At 29.3% G+C, this 11,905-nt stretch overlaps 1 long non-coding RNA gene across 1 annotated transcript in view; it reads left to right on the forward strand.

Annotated features, from left to right (window-relative positions):
- Positions 1-11,905, forward strand: part of LOC138940309 (uncharacterized) — a 160,154-nt gene that overhangs the window by 103,573 nt on the left and 44,676 nt on the right. The window lies entirely within an intron of this gene.

Raw genomic sequence — 11,905 nt, forward strand, 5'->3', positions numbered from 1 at the left:
ATTTACGTATACTATAGTAGCGATGCTTTCTATAGATGATATAAATTTGTTTTGATATATCATGCAAAATAAAAACATATTAAGAAACATATTGAGAACATGTTGAGAATTATTGAAATGACAAAATTTAGCTGAGATGACAAAAGATAAGACTTATTATATAGATGCTCATTATATATATTTTTATAGTTGATAATATATTTGAAAAATACAAATATTGTTCGCAAGAATATTGTCGCAAGAATAATCTGCAGTTTCAACGGCTATGAAAACAATTAAGAATTATTGGTCAAGTGGAACAAAATTTAAGCAATAATTCTACACGATAAAATAAAACGAAAATCAAGAATAATAAAATTACGGCGGAGGCTTCGTTTTTTAATTATTAGGTGTACAACTTTGCTTCCGCCGTTTTCCTATAGATGGCTTTAGCGGTAAGTAGTGGTCGAAATAAATAGATCATAGACGTCATGCGATAAACTTGGGCATCTGTCAACATAACCCCATAGAAACATCAGTCGATTTGTGTCTGCGTCATAAAGTTATTCTCGATTGAAAATGTCAGTTTACGAGCCAAATTCTCGTCATTTGCGGGAGGTTTTAATTTTCTGCTTCAATATGAAGAAATCTGCGGCTGAGGCTCATCGAATGCTCTCAAATACTTATGGTGAAGCCGCTATTGGTGAAAGAACGTGTCGTGAGTGGTTTCAACGCTTCAAGAACGATGATTTTCACGTCGAAGCGGTGGAAGAGAGAAGGTTTTCGAAGATGCAGAATTGGGGGCATTACTTAATGAAGACTCGAGTCAAAGTCAAAAAGAATTGGCACGATCATTGGGAGTGGACAATACTTTGAATCATAAATGTATAACCAGTTTTTTACAATAAAGCCCCGAATTTCGGAAAAAAAAACGGCGAAAGCAAAGTTGTACACCTAATATAAATGTTTGAAAAGTCGCATGAAAAATGCATGAAGAACGGCAATTCGTCGATCTCTGGCTGATTTCCGAAACATAAGACAAAACTTCCGCAGAAGAATCGAATTTTGTCTACAATAGAATGGAGGCATTTTGATCATTTGTTATAATGATATTCTGTTATCCCTGCGATCGCGAAGGAAAGACGGAATAGTACGTTGAAAATAAAAGACAGAACAGAATCGGACTCTGCTGACGAGATTGGCGAATTGCCTTCAGGCATCTTTGCATGCGAATTTTCAAACATTTATAACTAAAAAACGAAGCCTTCACCGCAATTTCATTATTCTTAATTTTTGTCTTATCATGTAAAATCATTCCTTAAATTTTGCCCTACCTGTTGCCGAACACTCTGTATATATAAAATTGATATTATAATAAAATACAATTGTTACTGTTTAGGAGTAAGGTAAGCCAATGACGACACAAATGACAATCGAACGCTCTTGTGGGTTAATAGAATTTCAATTTATTAAGTTCCTTTTCCTTATAACGCCATCAGTGTCTTGATTCTCATTTACAAAGGTATTATATAGCCGTAGCGGTAGTAACTAATGATAAGTAATTTAATAATAATCATAATAATCGGTGATCAATAATAATAATGACAATTGATGATGATGATGATAAATAATATTAATATATATAATATAATAATAATAATAATAATAATAATAATAATAATAATAATAACAATAATAATTAATGGTGATATACATTATGGACAGTCGCATCGTACATTTAATCATCATCCTCGTCGTTTCCCGAGATACAGAAATCATCATCAATTTCGTCCATTTGTTCGAACTTTCGATGGAGGGGGGGGGGGGGGACCGGGGGAATTGTATACGTATTCACACACATAGCGATAAGAGAAATGACTAAATGGTAAAATGATTTATTTATAACCCTGACTAGACAAGATGAACCCCATTATACTTCTATACGTGCAGCGCGATTCGCGCAGCAATTCGTAGGCTATCGGATTAACATTGTACACACGGGGGGACAGATATGTCTTTTCACATAAACTTGCATGCGTATTGGACGCATATCTGACATACGTGCATTCTCTCAATATTCGTACGTCAAACTACAATATAAACGTCAGTCACACTCTCCCGTTGCTTTGAAAGAGCGTTGCCCCTCCCCCCCTCCCCCATTTCTCGAATAATTAACAATCATTATGCGAATATTGAAAGATAAAGCACGACATGCCTTGTCACACGAATTTGTGCTCTAAATCATTATAAATAAATAATACAATATTATTATAATAATAAACCGGCGGCAATCACTCGAATATGCTTTAATACCCGTGTAAGTTTATGCGAGAAGATATATCTATCTGTCCTTATGTGTACACGTACATAGAAACATTCATCGTACAACAAGCGTAGTAGCACAGAGAATCTCGTCATGATCGATGGATCGATTAAAGCTGTATCTGTAATAAGAATAATTTCCTAAGGTATTCTTGAAATTTTTAATACATCATTTATATAAAATTATATAAGAAGAATTCATAATATGTGCGATCTTTTCAACGATGAACGGGGAACACAAAAAAAAAGTAATGGAATATATATATATATATATATATATATATATATATATATATATATATATACAGGGTGTCCCATTTTAATCTCCTCAGGCAAATATCTCAAAAACCAAGCCCGGAAGAGAAAAATGTTTCAGACAAAAGTTGTTTGGTTTCGAGGGGGCCATAAGATGGTACCATTGGTTTGACCTTGGAAAATCATTTGAAGGTCATGTGAAGGTCAACATTAAAATCTTAAATGGAAACCCCCATTTTTTATTTAGTATTCTTGTAGCTGACATCGAGAGCTTTCCAAAACACTATAATAAAGTATTTTTTCATTAAGTACTTTTTGAGTTATTTTATATTTTAATCTGACATATTTTGATATAAAAAATAAAATATTTCGTAAAATATTCAGTTTTCGATAATCTTACCGTAATACTTTTATGTACAAACTAATGAGACAAATTAATTAGTGCCAAAAAAAAACAAATAATTGTTTAAAAAAATACATTGTAAATAATTTTCTTAAAAACAATTTTTTTTTTTATACTAATTGATTTGTCTCATTATTCTGTACATAGAAGTATTACGGTAAGATTATCAAAAACTAAATATTTTACGAGATATTTAATTTTTTATATCAAAATATGTCAGATTAAAATATAAAATAACTCAAAAAGTACTTAATAAAAAAATACTTTATTATAGTGTTTTGGAAAGCTCTCGATGTCAGCTACAAGAATACTAAATAAAAAATTGAGGTTTCTATTTAAGATTTTAATGTTGACCTTCACATGACCTTCAAATGATCTTCCAAGGTCAAATCATTGTCACCATCTTATGGCCCCCTCGAAACCAAACAACTTTTGTCTGAAACATTTTTCTCTTCCGGGCTTGGTTTTTGAGATATTTGCCTGAGGAGATTAAAATGGGACACCCTGTATATAATACATATTATTAAATATTCCATCCAACTATTTGAAAGATTAATTTAATGATAAAAAGTTTGCAAGTGTATATCTTTTTATTTCTCTCTGAATCTTTTTTAAATCTAAATTATTGACAAGTACGAAATATATTTCAATATATATTCATAAATAATATAGTAATTATACTTGCAATTTTTGATGCGAATTACTTTATCTACAAGTGGAGCTGTAATTAATATTTCAACGAAAAAACTTTATTGCAAAAAAAAAAATTGCATATTTATCAATCGAACCTGAAAATACTGAATTTTTGCATTAAAATAATGAAACGATAATAATAAAACGGAACTGATTGAAACTTAGCCACACACAGTATAAATTAGAAACAATGCTCTTTCTTTTTATATTATTTTAATATTGTATCTATAAATCTCTCGACGAATGTTTTTTGCATCGATCGGCAACAATCATGAAATGCTCTCTCATAAGATTCTCATTATTTTACGAATCCACACATCCACACACACACACACACACATACACACGTAAAATTTTCATTTTTTATGAAAATTTAGCACATCAAACTCACGACTTTGTTTCCTGCCAATGCAGTTACGCGATATGGCCATTCTGTGACCGGGAACATTTTGTTCACGCGAAAAACTCGTGTGACGAGAGATGGGAGAAGGGAGGAAGCTTGATAGATCGATTAGCTGATAAAATTTTTCATTAGCGATATGACGAATAATTTTTATCGGCAAGATCGAATTAATCATAAATGTAAAGATCATTTCGTCGTAATCACATAATCGCGTATGTTGTATTGTTTTTGAATTTTTAATAATAGAAAACATTTTTTGTTATATATGTACAAATTGTCTATAATTAAATAATATAATTTAAAATAAATATAATTATGTATGACAGTTTAATAATTCAAATGCTCTATTTTATATAAATCAATTAGTAATGAAATTAGTTATAATTTTTTTTTCTTTTTTTTTTTTGGAACATGTTTCCCTTTATTATATTTTCATTAAAATATATTTTTACCGATTGTATCTTTAAAAGGAATCAATTTCATGCAAATACCAACATTATAAATATTATTGAGATAGGGTGCCTTTATGCAAAATTAGTGCAGACGTAGCTTGTCTTTAAATATTGTTTTTATTTATGTAATTGTCTATGACGACCATGGCTTTCTGATATAGTGCAGACTATAAAACAATAATGCATGTACTATTTGTTTCTGCTTTACACGGCGGGAGAGAGTGAATCTCCACAATATTTGGAAAGAAGAATTATATATATCTTCTTAATACAAATACTTTACATTATATTTTCCTAGTGGAATAATCGATTAAAATTTCCTATTGAGTTGTGCAAAATTTATAGTAGATATATATTTTTATTGATCTTTTTGCATGCGTTTCCAGGTAATTACATTTCAAGTTGTATTTTTGTAATATTACATTAACAAAAGAATAGTATTGTTACAGAAATAAATAAAATATTTGTATATTTTTTTAAATAGAAATTAAAAAATTTTAATAAAAATCGAAAATATTAAAATATCAAATAGTAATTTTAGCATTATAAGCGATTATACGTACACATATATAATACGTATATTTACCGATCATTCTATTATTTTTATTACTTTATTGATATTAATTTTTATCGTGCAACTGAGATTTTGACTTTTAGCTTATTACGTTTAGATACTGCGTAGACGACAAATCATCATAAATTTTCAAAAATAAGATGTAGATTTTCAATTTGTACTCATACATCTCGATTATTACTTAAGAAATTTAAGATTTTGAAATCTAAAGGTATTTTATCATTCTAGACAAAAGAAGATATGGAATGCGTAATAACGGAATAATTTGTGCAAAAAGAAAATAATCCCTCATATTTTTGCATATGTTGTGCCGTCAAATCAATATAAAACTTGTCCTTGTAATGAATTACGCAATAAAACCCTTAACATTTGTTAAACTATCAAAATACACGATCTCCGCGATAACACAGCTGCTCACGATACGAAGTAAGTGAATCGATTCGATTTTATATACCCTTTTTAAGAAAGGAATAAAATAGCATATTAATAATGCTAGTAGTATTATTTAAGTTTCTTTCCCATATAGTTTTCTCGGAAAAAAATTTCTTTTGTGTTTTAAGCTATTAACATTCATCATGAAAGCTTTCAGTGATCTAACGTGTGTAATAAGATTTATCAAGCTTGAATTATTTATTTTAAAACGGTAATAGAGGATACTAATAAAATTGTATATATACAGAGTGTCCCATTTTAATCTCCTTAGGCAAATATCACAAAAACCAAGCCCGGAAGAGAAAAATGTTTCAGACAAAAGTTGTTTGGTTTCGAGGGGGCCATAAGATGATGACAATGATTTGACCTTGGAAAATCATTTGAAGATCATGTGAAGGTCAACTTTAAAATCTTAAATAGAAACCCTGATTTTTTATTTAGTATTCTTGTAGCTGACATCGAGAGCTTTCCAAAACACTATAATAAAGTATTTTTTTATTAAGTACTTTTTCAGTTATTTTATATTTTAATCTGACATATTTTGATATAAAAAATTAAATATCTCGTAAAATATTTAATTTTCGATAATCTTACCGTAATACTTCTATGTACAGAATAATGAGACAAATCAATTAGTATAAAAAAAAAATTGTTTTTAAGAAAATTATTTACAATGTATTTTTTTAAACAATTATTTGTTTTTTTTTGGCACTAATTAATTTGTCTCATTATTTTGTACATAAAAGTATTACGATAAGATTATCGAAAACTGAATATTTTACGAAATATTTTATTTTTTATATCAAAATATGTCAGATTAAAATATAAAATAACTCAAAAAGTACTTGATGACAAAATACTTTATTATAGTGTTTTGGAAAGCTCTCGATTCGCTCAGCTACAAGAATACTAAATAAAAAATGGGGGTTTCCGTTTAAGATTTTAAAGTTGACCTTCACATGACCTTCAAATGATTTTCCAAGGTCAAACCAATGATACCATCTTATGGCCCCCTCGAAACCAAACAACTTTTGTCTGAAACATTTTTCTCTTCCGGGCTTGGTTTTTGAGATATTTGCCTGAGGAGATTAAAAAGGGGCACCCTGTATATAGCTATATTATATAAACAAAATTTTAATTAAATAATAAACAATTCTTTCTGTGTGATATTATGCATTAAATCATATTAGTGACAATATAACTTCAACTTATAAATAATCTTATAATCTAACGGAAAATATATGAGTGATAATTTAATGTTTAAGAATTAATCATATTCTTGCTTGTAAAATTTACAAAAAATGTAAATACCGTGAAACGGCAATATTGTATGTATTGTATCGATCTGCTTCCCTGTTTTTCTCGAGGAGATAACGATCGTTTCCTATATACCCTGCTCAATTTTAACTTAATACGAAAAGCGGCGATATATTAGACCCGGCAGTGACGATAATGCCAACCACTATTAAGTAATCTCGCTGTATAATAGGTGACACGATTATCCCCTACGTCGTCAGAATAATGAGGATATAACTTCCATGCTTTTTTTTTTTTTTTTTTTTTTTTCCCAAGAGTGTTAGACAAAGTTAATGTGAGAGAAAAGTGAACGAGGATATAATAGTTCCCGATAGTCGATTTCCTCACAACAAGCGCTTACTAGTAGTCGTTGTAGTATTTATCTTTGGTACTGCTTTATAGAGGCGTATCATCAATAATCAAATGTGCGCACGCGTGATTAGATACTGTTATGAAATTACGACCGTTTTCGATTACTGTCAGTACTTGACAATCTTGACTCTCAAGATCGTTACTGATTGTATAGAGCTTATTTTGTAATTATGGTGTAATGTTATTCGCATTAACAATAATGTTATACATGTGAGGCACGCATAAACTTCCAATGAACTGCGCGAACGATTAAAGTTCGAGACAATTGATGATTATGACAAGATGAAAGATGAACGGCTCGGGATTTCTCTCCTTGAATATCTTCTCTATTCGTACACACAAAACTGATCCTCTTGAGAGAATCCGTCTCTTTGTCTAATTCTGTTTAATCCTTAAAGTGAATGAGTTAGAAAATATTTTGTTTGATTTTTATGTTAAATGATTCTAGGCTATTATAGCCGAGGATTGCATTTTATGAAGATATTTTCGTAGAAATTGAGGAATTTTTGGAAAGCGATCTATATTGACTCTTTACACACATATTAAAAAGTATTGAATTCATGAAGGTATCTGTTAAAGGATTAAATTCCGAGATACGGCGTAATGAACGAACATTATATACATATAAAGATTTACTATGATACGCGAATTTAGCTCTGTCTATCGCCGCCGTGATCTTAAATATCGATCTACCTACCTGACTGATTTATCTGTCTAAAAAAATATCGCCTTACTAGATGGATTTATAAATTCCTAATCCGGAGAGGCCGATATAGTCTTAGATATATTTTTCAATATGAGAGGTCGATATTTGGTATAATTTTATAATCAAATTTGTTATTCGTTAGAACTAATTGATTGATGTTATTTTAATTTCAGAATATTTTACATCGATGATTCAATCGTCTCTTTCGTTATGAATTTTATCTTCAAAAAATTACATTTTGCATGATAGTAGATATAGTGAAATAATTTTCGTTATAAATAATTTCAACTGTTGATTATAGAATTTTCATAAAATCCATTTTTGATTAATGATTATTACATACAAAGAATAAGGTCGCGAAATCATCCGGGAAAGTCTTTTCGGCGATACACATTTTAGTTCTGGCAGCAAGACTTTCCTCTGGATCTCTTAGTTTGTGGAATGAAGAGTTATGTTGTTTCTAATATACATTTTTCTTCGACAAGATCAATTTTCGTGTTCATTATTTATTGATTTTATTAAGAAAGTACGTAGCACTAATAGAATCATTCATCTTCATTGTTAATCTTCATTCATCGATAAACGCTTCGCTTGGCGCTTCGCCGCAAATCGTTTGACGTTTATTCTTATACGTATATCGATAATACATTAGGTCGTATGTCTACTTAAATTGTACTTGAGTACTATATTCGAAGGGCATAAGGCAAAAAGAATAAAATCCATTTTCTATGTATATATAATTATAATTTACTTCGGAGATAGTACTATATGAAATAAGCTCACAATATAAAAGCCAATTATATGAAAAAAGTTAATAGATTTTAAAACATTAAATTCTCGATATATAAAGAAACGTATATTTGATATGTTTGATAAATTATTTATTAATATTTAATTATATATATATACCAGTGATATGAAGAAAGTTTGATAAATCTTGAGTTAAATGATGATATGATGAATTATAAAGTAATAATCATATAAGGAAGCTATAAATTATTAAATATCGAAAGAATGTAACATTACGAATTATGGCATCAAATTACGCAAGTTCATTAATCTGGCAGACATCTTGTGTTGAAATTTACCATAGAAATCCTACAAATTGATTTTATTATATCAAATGATTATTAAAGTATAATTCTTTTATAAATTTTTTTTATTAGCATAACGAGAAGTGGATTTTAATTCTTTTACATTTGCCCTTCGCGACACTAATAAACGCCGATTAAAATTAAAAACGTCGCGCCAAAAGGCACGATTTGGGAAAAATCGATTGAACACAGAGAGAATTTTCAAAGGATTTTTACAAAAAATGCAACACGGAACGGGCGACGAAGGAACGTGCTTGGATGTCTCGACTGTTCTTCCCTTTTCCCATTGTTTACTCTATACGTGATTTCGTACGATTTATTTCTGTTTTTTTTGCTTATTCCGTTCGCAAATAATTAAGATCATATGGTTAAACGTTACTTATCTTTCCGCGCGCGTACGCGCCTTCGAATACGCGTATATGTGTGTGTGTGTGTGTATTTAATTAATTATATGTATTCGCGCCCTTTCTAATATATAATACTATAACATTACAGGACTATATACAATCAGAGTAACAGCGTTATTTTTATTGTTATTATTTTATATTAATAATATTTTATTATTATTATATGTTATTATAATTATTATAATCATTATTATTTTTTTCTCACACACACGCATCTCTAATCTAATCCTTTTTTTCATTAGATCGGCATGCCCGCGTCGTGTTGCTCATTCATATACATATATACGAAGTGCTCTTAAGGCGCAAAGTATATAACCCGTTATGTCCTATTGTAAAATTTGTCGTTATTAGGATGCGAGAGATTTTACCGTAGGCCTTCTCAGACGGTCTAGTTGTCTTACCAACGACGCACGTGCAATTACTTCGCGTGCATTATTACTTAATACGAAAAGAAAAGAGGAATTAAAAGGGATTAAACTGGATCTTTCTTAATGCTGGATCTTAATGCATCTTGAATCGATCCGTTTAAGAAAGCTTCTTGCAAAATCTCGCAAAGGATTTCTTGAAACAAGTAAAACTATCTATATCTTATTTCTCCGACAAATCCATCGGTCTTTCATTGACCCCGTTCCAATTCCGAAAGAATTTGATTTGGGATATATAATGGATCAGTTTTTAGTCTTTCGCCGTATCTATGTGTGGTGTGTGTCTGTTTTTATATGTCGCTTGACGTCGCTCAATTTTTCTCGGCTCAAACTTCTTTCTGTTTTCAACATCCTATCATTCAACAATCGTATCATCTTTGCGCGTTTGTTTCTTTTCTATTTTTTTCGTTTTCTTTCCTTCCATAGGAAACATAAATGGCTTTTACTTTTTTTTTTTTTTTTTTTTTTAAATTAAGAAAATGTTTCTAAATGCAAAACAAATATACATAATTTTTAAATATGGCATAAACGGCATTCGTAATTTCTTCAAATAACTATTTTCAGTTTTGTAATAATTTTCAATTATTCTTAACTATTTTACAAATAATTAGTTAATTATTTGATAAATAATAGGTCAGACATATTTATAGCAAAAGCCTGAACGGGAATAAAGGATAAAAGGAATATCTAAGATAGCGAGAATATTATTAAATTTGATAATATTAGAGATTGAACGAGATTGATGGAGATTGATTAGGAATGCCAATTAGATCAACTATATGTGACTTCAAAATTTGCATATTATAATTTCCAACTATATATACGTTCCGATAAAGTTAGCAATATGATCGATTAATCAATTATTGACATCACATTACAAAAATTACATAGACATAAAAAAAAACTCTTGCAAAATAAAATCGATGTTAAATAAGTTATATTAAAATCATCAAGATTTATATCACGCGATAGCTGTATAACATCCTGTATGTTGTGTCTTACTTACGATAACATGATGATATATGCAGTACTCGAAATTAATCTCCAATTATTAGCATTTTTCAAAGATTTCAAACATGCTGTCAATATGTATCTATTGTCAATTTTGTATTGTCATAAACAATATAACTATTGGAAATTTTGGATTTACATATTTTTTTAATATTGTACTTGTCAAACATTTCTTGAAAGTTCTCTAAATATTTTAACACATATCATGATTAATATTTTATTATTTTATTACAAGTTACAGAGTTGACACATTCGAGCCAGAGAAATAATGGCGACGCATTTTCCTATTCTCGAGTTGTTTCCCTTTCTTTTCTCCCTCACATAATTGTCCATTTATCCACGATGAGACCAGACATGGTATCGCTTCGATTCAATTAATCGATTACAAATTAAGCGATATTACTATTAAATTATTGCATATTGAACGAACAATTACCGTTGAATCCTCAAATACTGCGAGAGATTCTTTTCTCTTTTTCATGAATGCTAGTATATAACGGTCTGAAAATTTATTACGTGTCTTACATAATTATGAATTAACCCTCTTTTCTCTTTTTATCGTCCTTTCCTCCATTATATCTCCATGTATACGCTCATACGTATCCTCTGTACGCGCGCGCGCGCGCGTGTGTGAGTGTGTAATGCGTGTGTATGTATTTATATATAATTATAGAATATATTTGCAGAGAGGATGTCCCGCATTTCTATCATATCTTCTTTCTGCATATCGATAATAAATATTCTAATTTTATATTTAACATAAACTGGATTTATTTTAAAAAAGAATTCAAAAAAAAATTAATTATAATATTTAATAATAAGAAATATAAAAGTTGTTTATATAATAGATGAAAGAATTTGCAAATGAAAGATACTAGCGTGACACCTCGTATGCAATATTCATTTATTTATATTTATATATTTATATATAATATTATTATATATTATAAAATTATATAATATATATATATATATTAATATTATATATATTTATATTATTTATATATATATATATATATATATGTTTCTCTCACATTAGTGCCTATTTATTGTTAGTTAAGGAGGAATGTAGTCGTAGTGG

The sequence above is a fragment of the Polyergus mexicanus genome, unplaced genomic scaffold, assembly GCF_030449975.1.
Source record: "Polyergus mexicanus isolate NDT 795.1 unplaced genomic scaffold, iyPolMexi1.0 SCAF_16, whole genome shotgun sequence".
In the NCBI taxonomy this organism is placed as follows: domain Eukaryota; kingdom Metazoa; phylum Arthropoda; class Insecta; order Hymenoptera; family Formicidae; genus Polyergus; species Polyergus mexicanus.